This window comes from Ascaphus truei, chromosome 9 (genome assembly GCF_040206685.1).
Source record: "Ascaphus truei isolate aAscTru1 chromosome 9, aAscTru1.hap1, whole genome shotgun sequence".
NCBI lineage: Eukaryota > Metazoa > Chordata > Amphibia > Anura > Ascaphidae > Ascaphus > Ascaphus truei.
The window spans coordinates 41,739,713-41,752,216 of record NC_134491.1 but is presented as its reverse complement, the minus strand read 5'-3'; the positions used below and the strand labels follow the sequence as shown (position 1 = coordinate 41,752,216).

General features: G+C 44.9%; 1 protein-coding gene across 4 annotated transcripts in view; it reads left to right on the top strand.

Annotated features, from left to right (window-relative positions):
* The window catches only part of PPP4R4 (protein phosphatase 4 regulatory subunit 4), a 90,306-nt gene that overhangs the window by 33,257 nt on the left and 44,545 nt on the right, over positions 1-12,504 (top strand). Inside the window, exon 1 of one of the 4 annotated variants that reach the window (XM_075614451.1) lies at positions 322-525. The exons of the other annotated variants lie outside the window; for them this stretch is intronic. The gene's annotated coding sequence lies outside the window, so the exon portion shown is untranslated. Of the gene's footprint in view, positions 1-321; positions 526-12,504 lie in introns of those variants that run through there. 4 annotated transcript variants of the gene reach the window in all.

Genomic DNA, 12,504 nt, shown 5'->3' with positions numbered 1-12,504 from the left:
GTTTGCTCACCCCTGCCCTAAAGCATGCATCATGACCAGAGAGGCAGCGGGGTAGCTTCCCTCTCCCACCCCATCCCGAACCCACATGGAACGTAAGAATAACGATAAAGCCCAGATCTGGAGGTATAAAAGGCCGCGGCTATTTATTTTATAACAAACGACTAATGGGGTAAATGCGACTCCCTGCCAGAGTGCTCCTTTAATAGGAGGAGCCGGTCCGTGAACCGCTGACCCCGTGCCCCCTTTACGACCGGGCCCCTGTGATCCGGCCGATGTAGCGAGCGGGCTCCTGGAAGTCATGTCTAAATGACCCTGCCCACTCGCACTCCCCCCGGGCTTCAACAGCCCAGTTCCCAGTCTGGCAAGAACAAGCACCTACCCCCCAAGAGCCACCGCGACAAAGGCAAACTGGTCAACGACCTCTCCTCTTAGGAACTTCATTCCTTCCATTTCCTGGAAAAGTATAAAGACTTCACACTGTAACAGAACAAAGAGACATCAATATTCACATGTAAAACATGACAGGTAAGCAATGAATTGTTGACAATCTGCTACCTATCAGTGTTATGGTTTTCTTGCACTATTCTCTAACAAGTAATGGCTGGCGGGCAGCGAACAGGCCATGCTCCTGCCAGCTGTGCTTTAAGTAGCCCACCTGTAGCCCCTCCCCGGCTAGGGGAGTTGAGGGGGCGGGCCAGAGAGGCGGAGACTAGCCCCTCGGTCAGCAGCCCCCCCCCCCCTCCGATAGCTAGCGGGCCGCTTTACCTGTAGTTAACAGATCATTTACATTTTGCTTGTACTTTATGAAATATATCATTTTGAGAGCTGTTTGCTTGGCAGATGTTCTTTTCTCTGCATTACATACTAATGTATTTTAATCCTCACATTATTTTCAAATGCAGAGTGTGACATTTTCTGCTTAACAAATGAATCAGAGATTCAAATTCCGCCTACTGTTTTCCAAAATTACAAGGCTCACTTTCAACTGCTCTGCATTTTTCCTTTTGAAAATACCATGGTAACCCACAGTTCCAGGAGAAGATGGGGACAGTATAGGAAGGATCGCCATGTGTTTTATTGCTCATCCAATTATTTCTTCATTTAACACTTTAACTCCTGGAGTAGCTTGCAGTGAATAGCACTACAATGGGTTTCTGGGACAAAAAGGGTAATTATTTGTATTACATGTGCCTATATTACAGCAGTGATTTATTAGAAGATCAATGGTTGTTGATTGCCATTAATTGTACCCTGTTAGGGTGTCACACACTGAACAATGGATTCTCAATCTTTTAAGAAGGAATTGACACTGGAATTTGAACTCGAAGTGGTTTTACGCGAAACTTTTCCTTTAATACAGGTCATATTGCAATAACACAAAAAAGTTACCTTTATAAATCATAAAAAGTAAAAAAAAAAAAAAAAAAAAATATATATATATATATATATATATATATATATACAGGCATACCCCGCATTAATGTACGCAATGGGACCGGAGCATGTATGTAAAGCGAAAATGTAATTAAAGTGAAGCACTGCCTTTTCCCACTTATGGATGCATGTACTGTACTGCAGTCGTCATATACGTGCATAACTGATGTAAATAACGCATGTGTAACAGGCTCTACAGTCTCCCCGCTTGCGCACAGCTTCGGTACAGGTAGGGAGACAGTATTGCTGTTCAGGACGTGCTGACAGGCGCATGCGTGAGCTGCCGTTTGCCTATTGAGCGAGATGTACTTACTTGCGAGTGTACTTAAAGTGAGTGTCCTTAAACCGGGGTATGCCTGTATATATATATGAGACTTCCTGTGTCGTCATCCTGGATGGTTGCCTAGGGGGTTAGCTCCGGAGCCCCCATTCAAAATGGCTATTAAAAAAATCAAAATAACCAAACCCAAGGCACATCAAACCCTCACGGATACGAAGAAGAACACATAGGGATGGCAAATAAAGTAAATAAAAAGAACCTCCCGAGCGTCTCGTCCTATTTCGCCCCGGGGTCCGCGGTTCCCCTCGCTCAGCGAGTCCCCGCAGGATGGCGCTGCGGGGGGTACCCCGGAGGAACTAGCGAGGGAGCAGATGTTGGAGCAGCTCTAGAAAACATAAGATTGCCGCACGTAAAACCCACCGGGGTCTTGGCGCGTACCGGGGCTCGGGCGCTGGTCAAGAAACTGTAAGATGATGCCTCTGCCGGCGGGTCACGGGGGGGGGGGGAATGGTTCACGGCTGCCGGAGCAATCTCATATCGGAAGAAGCAATGTATACGCGGGGTATTGAATAGGCACTCCCACGCGGGAGCCCATGCAAGCAAACACTTAAATTTAGAAGATACCGAAGGGGCCAGAGGAGGTTATCACATAGAGGGCCCTCCCCCCTCTTTATCCGCCTTCCACCCTTCCCCCCCTACACCCCCCGTCCCCCCCCCCCCCCCCATTGTAGTCATGCCTGTGTGCTACCCGAGTCTATTGTGAAGACATTGTGGGTTATACAAGTTCTTCCCGTTAAGGGTGCAGTCCCGCTTAGGACTAATGTAAAATAATGGCAATGATATATTTAATTGGTTAAAACGAGATATTTCACACCTCTGGGGAAAAAAAATATTTTAATATTTGTTTTGAAAGTCTTGAAATGTTGCATTGTTTCCAGTTGTAATGGAAAGTGACTAGAAGGATTGGGGATTGTCAGTCTTGCTCAGGTGTATGGACATCCCAGTCATGCTATTAAATAGCTGAGTGTGGCCCTTTTATGGGACTGCACTTTGACATTACGACCTGCGGGTTGTGTTGCAAACATACTAAGCACCTTTGTGTGTGTGACTGACAGAATTGCATGTTGAGAGTCTTGCTTGTTGCAAAATAAAACACATTTAAGGGTGTGTGAATTATATTGCATTTCATTTAGGATCAATGTTTACAGCTTTCAGCAGTGGGTGACAATTATGACATTGCCCTGAAATCCTGTTTCCTTTCAGTAGTAAGTATTTTTTACAATCTCTCTCTCAATCCGCCTCTTTTCCACTACTTCCAAGACCGTTTGTCACCTTCTTTTACCTCCAATAATGGTACCTTGCTCCTAAATATGGTGGTGATACACGGACAAACACAAATAACAACAGTAAGCAATAGATTTTGAAAGACACGACTTTGAAACAGGTTGACAAGATCATGTTTCTCACGATTATATTTGATACTGGCTGAGGTAAGCTATAATGCTGTTCAGAGAAGCTCGTTTAGAACAGTTGCTTTGAACAGTTGTTCTGGTTACCAAGGAACACCATGGAGAAGATTGCTATTGACTTTTTTGCTCCAGGAGGAAATAGCAGCACATTCATAACAGTAAACTTTTGTTTTCTCGGAGTTCATTGTAGCGTTGCAAATAAAACTGAATCTGAAATAAGCCTAGTGATAATTCATTTACCACTGTTACAAAATGCATTATTTGTACTGACTAATTGGTACATTTTTCACAAGACTTTGTTTCCCGCAGATGTCATTATGTAATTATCATTATTCTCTGCGCATAATGGGCATTAATAATTGAGCAAAATGCAGTTTTGTGATTTGTGGTGTCTCATAATATTTGTGTGCTGAAGAGCATGCAATCAGTATTGTGCCTGGGTATTATGAAAAGTGATGTAATTTATGTGTCACAGTTGCTAAACTGGGGCAATGTGTTTTACTTTGTGTATATAAGAGCACAGTGCTTCATTGCATTACGAACCCATACTCCCATGCTTTGGTAGGGGTACTATGAGGAAGTCTTTTTAGTGAAACTGTAGGTGCTTTACAGCAAAAGCGGTGGTGCTAATACCCAAAGAATGTAAGAACGCTGGGGAGAAACACTAGGGAGCCTAAAGTCTGGGACTTTGTAGAAGATGGGGGGAAAAAGCAGACTATCTGGGCCAGCTTCTGCTGTCAGTTTCTCGTTTTCTATAAATCAAAGAGTTGTTTTAGGGTGCGAAAGAAGAAGCTGATACACATTGTGCCTCATTTTATCTCACCACTTACAGAAGTCAAATTTACATCAACAACTTTCATTGTAACTGTGTAATCTCTAACCTGTTTATCTCTCAAGACCATTTTTCTATTAAATTAATGCTGCAAAATAAATATGTTCTCTTTCCGTTGATGTATCACACAGCACATATTAAAATGGGCAATTTTTAGTCCAGATGAGGCCTGTGTGAGGCTAAAAAGATTGGTACGTCCCACAGCATGAAGCCAACATGTTTATACCCATTGGTAGGCCGCCTATGTGAGGCCAAATGGGATTCTGAAGAAGGCATTGCTATTCTGACTTTGGTAATCTGAAGTATACCTCTGATATGAAGCCATGTTGGAAGCGTGAGGTAGTCTGCTACATGGGATGAAATGCTGCTTCACCTGACATGACAATACTGCATTTTGAACATGAACTACCATTCAAATGTATGAAATGTTGATTTTTCATAGCATAGGGGAGAAACCTACTATACACAAACAGGTTGGATAAAAGCTTTTTTTCTCTCTAGAGGTTACATAGTACAGTAATTGTTACTTTCTCAATACTCTACTTTAAACTAGGCCTTTCAAACTATGCTCCAAAATCTTTGTATTGGTTTTCACTGCAATGATCTTCCTTACTACTTATGCCAGCCCGATTGGGGAAATGCTATTGCTCTCAGTTCTAGAAGCATTTCTGGCTTGCCTCGACAACCGGAAAAGCCGGCTCTTTCTGGAGATGAAGTCGTGGTTTTAGGAAGAGGTGTGGCCTGCTTGGTAATCAGACCTGGCTCTTGTACAGTACATAGTAAACAATGTGAAAACCTTTGCTATATGGAGGTTTGTAAATAAGAATACCTGCATATGGATCAGATGCACAGAAATATTTACCTTGTTTGTTGATCCTTTGAAACAGTATGTCATTGTTGAATCAAAGAAAAATGAAGTGTTGACTTTTTAACACATATTCAATTTAGTGAGAAGGAAAGCACAATTAACTCAGCAAGTTAATTTCAAGTAAAGTCGATGCAGTAGTAACTGTGTGCTTCTCCGTGCTTTTTTTCTCAACCAATTATTGGCGACATTACTAAGCTGCTCATTTGCTGAAGGGATGAATTAGTGGTGGGGAATGTATTAATGAACAGAACTGTTTGTACATCTTAAAGTGTAGAACCGTTCCAGTTACATACATGGTGGCCCATTTCATCTTCCGTGAGGGTGCGTATTCTCCTTGTTCAGCATCAATGCCCATGTCCTCAAACACACTATATAAAGTTGAGTACTGTACATTTTAAAGCATTTTATTACTGAAACAGTACATGCAATATAAATGAACACTAATCCCTAAAATGAGGGTAGTACAAATAACTAAAGATGTATTAGGATTATTTCACATTGTGTACGTGTTTTTTTTTTTAAGAGTATGTTGGAAATTCCATTAATTACCAGTTTTATGAAGGTAAAACACTTCTGATTATGGTTTGTCAGAGTTTTAATGCAGAGTACAGTTTTTTTTAGCGTCTCTGACTCCTGTGTAACAATGATTTTAGTGTTCTGTGTTTTCCCTGAGTTTTTTCGATATGAGCATGCTCTGACTGCTAGAAATTGGGAAAATGTTGGCACTGGGAGCTATTGGGAGTAGTGCAGTAGTTGGCACTGGGAGCTATTGGGAGTAGTGCAGTAGTTGGCACTGGGAGCTATTGGGAGCATTGCAGTAGTTGGCACTGGGAGCTATTGGGAGCATTGCAGTAGTTGGCACTGGGAGCAATGTAGTAGCTGGCACTGGGAGCTATTGGGAGCATTGCAGTAGTTGACACTGGGAGCAATGTAGTAGTTGGCACTGGGAGCTATTGGGAGCATTGCAGTAGTTGGCACTGGGAGCTACTGGGAGCAATGTAGTAGCTAGCAATGGGAGCTATTGGGAGCAATGTAGGAGCTGGCACTGGGAGCTATTGGGAGTAGTGCAGTAGTTGGCACTGGGAGCTATTGGGAGCAATGCAGTAGTTGGCACTGGGAGCTATTGGGAGCAATGCAGTAGTTGGCACTGGGAGCTATTGTCAAGCTGGTGGTGTACATGCCTGATAGTAGTCCATTTGGAGAATGCAACCTTGGGATAAGAAAGGATCAATGTGCAGTCTCGGCTGCTGCCCAGATGCTGTATTGTCTAAGAGCTGCAGTTGAGTCAGAACATCTTATTTGTGTTTCTCCTCATTCACCATGAGAAAATGTCAGCATAAACTTTACTTTCTGTATGTCTAACTTTGCCGGCTCTACTGTATGTATGTCTTAATTGATGTAGTGCCATTAATGTACATAGCGCTTCACAGCAGTAGTACATGGGACAATCTTATAAATAACAAATAATATAAATAACACATAAAGGGGAGAAGTGCTTCAGACATAACAGAGGTCGAGTAATATGAGCAGAGTGTAATGACCTCTGTCTTTGGCTGCATGGAGGTCATTAGTTATTTTAGTGAGGGCTGTTTCAGTGTAGTGAGCAGTGGGGAACCCAGATTGTAGAGGGTCTAGGAGAGAATAGGTGTTGAGAAAATGGAGAAAAGCGAGAGAATACAAGACGTTCAAGGAGTTTAGAGGCAAAAGGCAGGAGGGAGACAGGCCGATAATTAGAAAGATAGGTAGGGTAGGCAGATTATAGAGCAGGGAAGGGGGTGCTGATGTCTTGAGCAGTAACAAAAATTGGACAGATGACTGGGAAGGTGGGATAACCATGTGCTAGGAACACAGAACCAAAGGGGTAAGACAGCAGAGTAGTCAAGTGTATCCGGGGTCAGGGCTGGCGGCAGGTCGAGCAGGCCGAGTGGACTGGGCTACCTACAGAGCAACGGATATCCAGTAGCAATGGACAGACACAATCGCTGGGGCTCAGTGCTTGAACCGGCAACAGATAGCAGGAAAGTGGTGGGTTAAATATTTAAGTAGATGAGCATTTCCTCCCATTTGCACCATTTTGATTGTACGCTCTATAGGGCAGGTACTCCCTCATACCATTTGTTTAACTTCATGTTTACCAAGCCATCTCCGCCCAGTCAGTGTTATGATGCATTCAGCACAGGAGCTGTCCAGCAGTTGCAATAGTTGTTGCAGCAGAGTTTTTGGAAAACAAAGAACAATTCCTGCGCTCCTCCCAAGTGGGCTAAAATTGAGTAGTGACATTTTAAAATTTAGAACCTAACTTTGTGTTGCTAAAGGAGTCATTTGGTTGCATCTTTTGATCAAAACATGATTCAAGCCTGCCAACCTCGTCACGGTAACCTCCGTTTAGCAGGCACCTATACCGAATATATGTAATTTCTTATTGCCCAGTGGACTAAACTCGGTGAAGTGTGTGAAAGTGCCCTGAAGCGGTTAAATAAATCAAGCATATGCTTATTTGTGAGTTAGTGCCGTTAAAAGCTGGCCAAAGCCAGTAACAAAGTTCCCTTGTGATAAAGGTGCACAAATACCCGAGTGTGCAGTAGGGGTTTTGCCTGCCAAAGTGGAGTTGACTGGTTGAAATCCCAGTAAGGATTGTTACAGTATGTGATTGCACAGGTGACTAGGGCGGCATGTAGATCCTTCAGTTAGCTCATATCTAATTAACATTATGTTTTCCCTTATATAGCTTTGCCTCTTTTTTCTTGGTAGCAGCAATGGAAACTCGCTCTGCTCTTAGGATGTGTGAACAAAGTTTATTTAAAGGGGGAGTCACATTTTATAAAGGCTTGGCTAGCTAAAAGGACATCACATCTAGGTTACCTTTGGTGTCCTAGAACTGACTCGATCAAACTTTGAATCATGACCCAAAATCTAACAACCTTTGGGCAAGACCACCAAATGTGAATCATATCCTGTCCACAGTTTCTCCAACATTTATATTTGAAATCTCCGGGTGCCATACAGTCCCAGGCTCAAAATTAGGATTACCAAATGGGGGGGACAATTTTTTTATGGAGAAGAGCAGTTTATATTTTTTCCTGGCCAGATTCATTGTGTGGAGGGAACATTTTATAGTAGAGGAGGGAGCATAGTATTTTGAAAGTTGCCACCCAGGCATCCAGATCCAAGCAGGTAGAGAAACTGGTTTAGATAGAGAAGGCTTTATGTCTACCCATCTGAAGCATTCAGGCTTAGCGCGCCAGTACATAACTTGTCTTATATGGGATGCTAGGAAGTATCTTCAGTAAAATAGTTTTTCCAAGTCCATCATAGCCAAAAGGACAAATTTGTACAGTGTGGGACAGAACGGCGCACACTGTATTGTGTTACATAAATGAAAGCAACAATCCCTCCTACTCGACACATAAAAAGCTCAATATCTTGGGAGAGGGGGGAGGGTGTTTTGTGTACAGAACACCCTCCCCCCTCTCCCAAGATATTGACCTTTATATGTTTTGGTTTATTTGGGGAAATAAATATGGCTGCCATTCAAGTTTCATTCCCACCGACAAATTGGAAGCCCCAATGTCACCTGAGCATGATATCTTGGCTTCCTATTGGATGACCATCTTTGATTTTCCCTTCACATAGAAAGGTAAATATGTCGGGAACAGGGCAGACCCCGGAGTTAGGAATATCCCTGTTCAACTCTAGCGCCCCCCCCCCAATTCCAATTGTGCACAAAAACATGTACCAAAATCAAACATATTTCAAAAGACACACTCAACTGGTAAAAAAGGCTGACATTTTTTAGAGCTTTCGTGATCGAGCCATTCTAATGTACTGTATGTTTCTATGTGAGGTAGCTGCTTTATCAAAATGAGTACATTTGCATTGAAAAAGGTTATTACAAGTGTGTTTTCTATCCCATATTGCTTAGTATAGCTGCTTAAACTTTGAACAAAATGTTTGTGATTGTGCTCCATGTGCGGCCTTCCCTGGGGGAATATGTATCCAAGGAAGAATTATTCAGTGGTTCCTTTGATGTAAGGCAGCGCTGCAAACATTGTTATTGGTTATCTTTATCGCAGTGTGGTGTATAATGCCATATACAGTACCAGGCCCCTTCATCTTATGATCCTTCAACTGTCCGCATCTGCTAATTTGATGCAATATCCTTGAGGCCATACTACTCGTAAATGTTTTCTGATTTTGCCAATGGAAATCTAGTTTAAGAACATCACCAGATACGCTTAGCAAAGTGGGATAGAATATGCCTTACCGGTTACAACATTGCATTTCAATATTCTAGCATGAAAGTTTACACATTTATTAATAAAAGCTGACAGAAAACACCTTTACCAAGGCTGTCGCAATTTGCCAACAAGGAGGCACACACATTTCCTGGCAGCGTGACTGCAGTGTTAGTATGAACTGTCACTTTATGTGGGAGTAAATGAGGCGGGCCACTTAACTGGGAGCTATATGTGCTCATTAAGATCATGATGTAGCAGATAACGCACTGTTTCCCATGTTAATAACTCAGTTTGTGCTGGTACATGCAACAGTTTCGATAAAGTTTCCCTGAAATAGTTAACTACTATAGTAGGGGGTGTGACAGTAAATTATGTGATAACGAGGACAAAGGATACTGACCTATTTAAAGTCCTGCTGCTTTAAGCATTTGTAACGTGTACCCTCAGAAAGGGCGCTATACATTGTTTATCATGTCAATTGGTTTGTCGGTTTTTGACACTGTTCTCTGATTCACTGAAACACAAAGAGGGTCTCGGCGTGGGTTTTTAGTTTGTTGTTCCTGTTTTGGAGGATTGCAGAGGCTGTCACGATCTCACACAATAGATGTTCATTGTCACTGTCTCCAGGAGATGCCGTTAGATTTGATAATTTCAAAATGAATGAGTTGTGCAACCCCCCCCCCCCCACATCATTACCTTGCCATAAATGTGTTTTTTTTTTTTTTTTTTTTAAACTTAATTTTTATTAAAAATTTTTAGGGAGAGGGGAGGAATGAAGAAAATAAAAAATGGGGGGGGAGGGGGGGAGGGGGGGAGGGAAGGGTACAGAAAATAGAGATGGGAGAAAGTTCACATTCATTTATAATTTTACCTAACAAGATTTCATAAAATATTCTATCACACAGTTAATTTAAATATCCTTTTTTTTTTCCCCTTTTTTTTTGTTGCAACAAAATTAAGTGGGTATTAATTTAATATATATCTACTATATATTTCTGAAAGCACTGTATGCCTGTCTGCGTGTCCTATGTCCCTAGCGGCAATCGCATTGGAACTTTGGCCCGTCACTCCGCCTCAGGCCAATGAGATGGCTCCCTTGGCCCACCCGCCCCCGCACACCTCTCATTGGCCTCAGGCGGAGTGATGGACCAAAGGTCCAACACACACACACACACTTACTTAGGGGTAGGGGGGGGTGTTACATACATTAGCAGCATGTATAACCCGGGGGGTGGGGCTCACAATGTTAGCAGCACATCTCCCGGTCTCTTACCCGCCGGTCCCGGAGGACCCGCGCGCACCTCCTCCTCTCCCCGGGTCTCCCGGTTTCCCGCGCTTTCCCCCCCCCCGGCGCCGCTACAGTCAGCGGGGGAGCGGAGCGAGCGCCCGGGACACAGCGGGGGACTCTCACCTCACCACGGCTCTCACCACCCATAGGCCACTCCCTCACCCCCCACCCGCTCGCCCCTTCCCCCCCACACACAGAGCACGCACTGTGCAGCTCTCCTCTCACACAGGCCGCTCCCCGTCCCCGAAGGCGCTCCTCCGGCTGTCTCCGCCTCTACCCGCGAAAGGCACAGCACCTCCTCACCGGAGCGTCTCAGTCTCTCCGCTGAGGAGCCCGAGGTTGAGGAGGAGGGCGGCCGGTACCCGGACGAAGAGGAGCGCGGCCGTGTGCAAGGTGAGTAAACGCAGGGGAATGGGTTATTTAACGTGTCCCTGACTCCCCCTGCCCTTTGCCCCCCCTACCCTCCTGCCCTTTGCCCCTCCCTGTCCTTTGCCCCCCCCGCCCCTCCCTGCCCCCCTGCCCTTTGCCCCCCGCCCCTCCTTGCCAACTGCCCCCTGCCCTTTGCCCCTCCCTGCCCTTTGCCCCCCGCCCCTCCCTGCCCTTTGCCCCCCCACCCCTCCCTGCCCTTTGCCCCCCGCCCCTCCCTGCCCTTTGCCCCCCCGCCCCTCCCTGCCCTTTGCCCCCCCACCCCTCCCTGCCCTTTGCCCCCCCTCCCCTCCCTGCCCTTTGCCCCCCCGCCCCTCCCTGTCCTTTGCCCCCCTGCCCCTCCCTGCCCTTTGCCCCCCTGCCCTTTGCCCTCTCAGCCCTTCCACGCCCCTTGGCCCCCCCCCCTTCCACGCCCCTCCCTCCCCTTCCGCTCCATGCCCCCTGCCCTTCCACGCCCGGGCAACGCCGGGTGTCTCAGCTAGTTTAATATATTAATATAGCCATAAATGTGTTTAACGCCTTCAGTAAAAATGTAAAAACAACTGTGCATCAAATTGTGAGGTGCAAATCGTACATGAATAATAATTCCATAATAAGATATAATTAACATATATTGAAATATTAGTGATCAATATTGGTATACCTTTCAACCGTGAGTGATTTAAAGTGTTTAATGCACTTGGATGATGTGATAATACAATAAGAAGAAAAACAAGTGACTGTTAGTATTCAATCAGAGAGTCTGCTACTATTCAGTCAAGATGGCTCAGCATCAAGTACTAGTACAAGGAAAAAGCAAACAGCGCACAACTCTCATCGTGTAATACATTCAAATATATTAGGCAGTTGTGAAAAGGTGAGTATCGCACATAAATCCAACAAGATCATAACATGTATAGGCACTCTGCTGGTCTCCTCACCCGACAGACATCATGGTGGTCCGCTCCCAGGAAAAGGTGTTCAGCGCCACTCTCAGTACTGCTGGGTCCCGGGGGCCGCGATCCGTGAATTCTGGTGTCTCAGTTGAGGATTGGCGCTAGTGCTAAAATAATAGCTGGGGAGGCTCCTGCACGAGTCCGGCTGGAAGACGGAAGGACTCCAACTGTCTCCAACCTTCAGAACCAGAACCTTAGACTGGTAGTAACATCATTACAGCTGAGCCAGGGAATAATGATGCACCTGTAATTTTCCACGCCACAAAATTACAAAAAATAAAAATAAATATCTCTTGATTTACAGTCTATATCAGTGATGTCCAACCTTTTTTGTTTGGAGGAACCCTTGAAGTATTTTGAAAAATCTCGGGGAACCCCTATCTGGCCGACACATATTAGGTTCGACAGGGGTCAGTCACAACATTTCACACCTCACGAGCCACCTCTATTTCCCACGCTTTACCCATGTATTTCTCTCCCATCCATCTCACTAACTCTCCCGCCTCCCGCCTAGCATGTATTTATCCCTTGCGTCTCACTCTTACTCACTCTTTTCCTCACTCACTCCCTCCTGTCCCCCTCTCTTCTCTCACTCGCCCCTACCTTCCGTCAATTACCCCACTCTCTCTCAATCCACCCTACAAAATACATACCAAAAACCCCCACCTCCAGGGGGGGGGGGGCGGTCTGAGGGCCATAGGAGGAACCCCTGAGACTGCTTCAAGGAGCCCCTG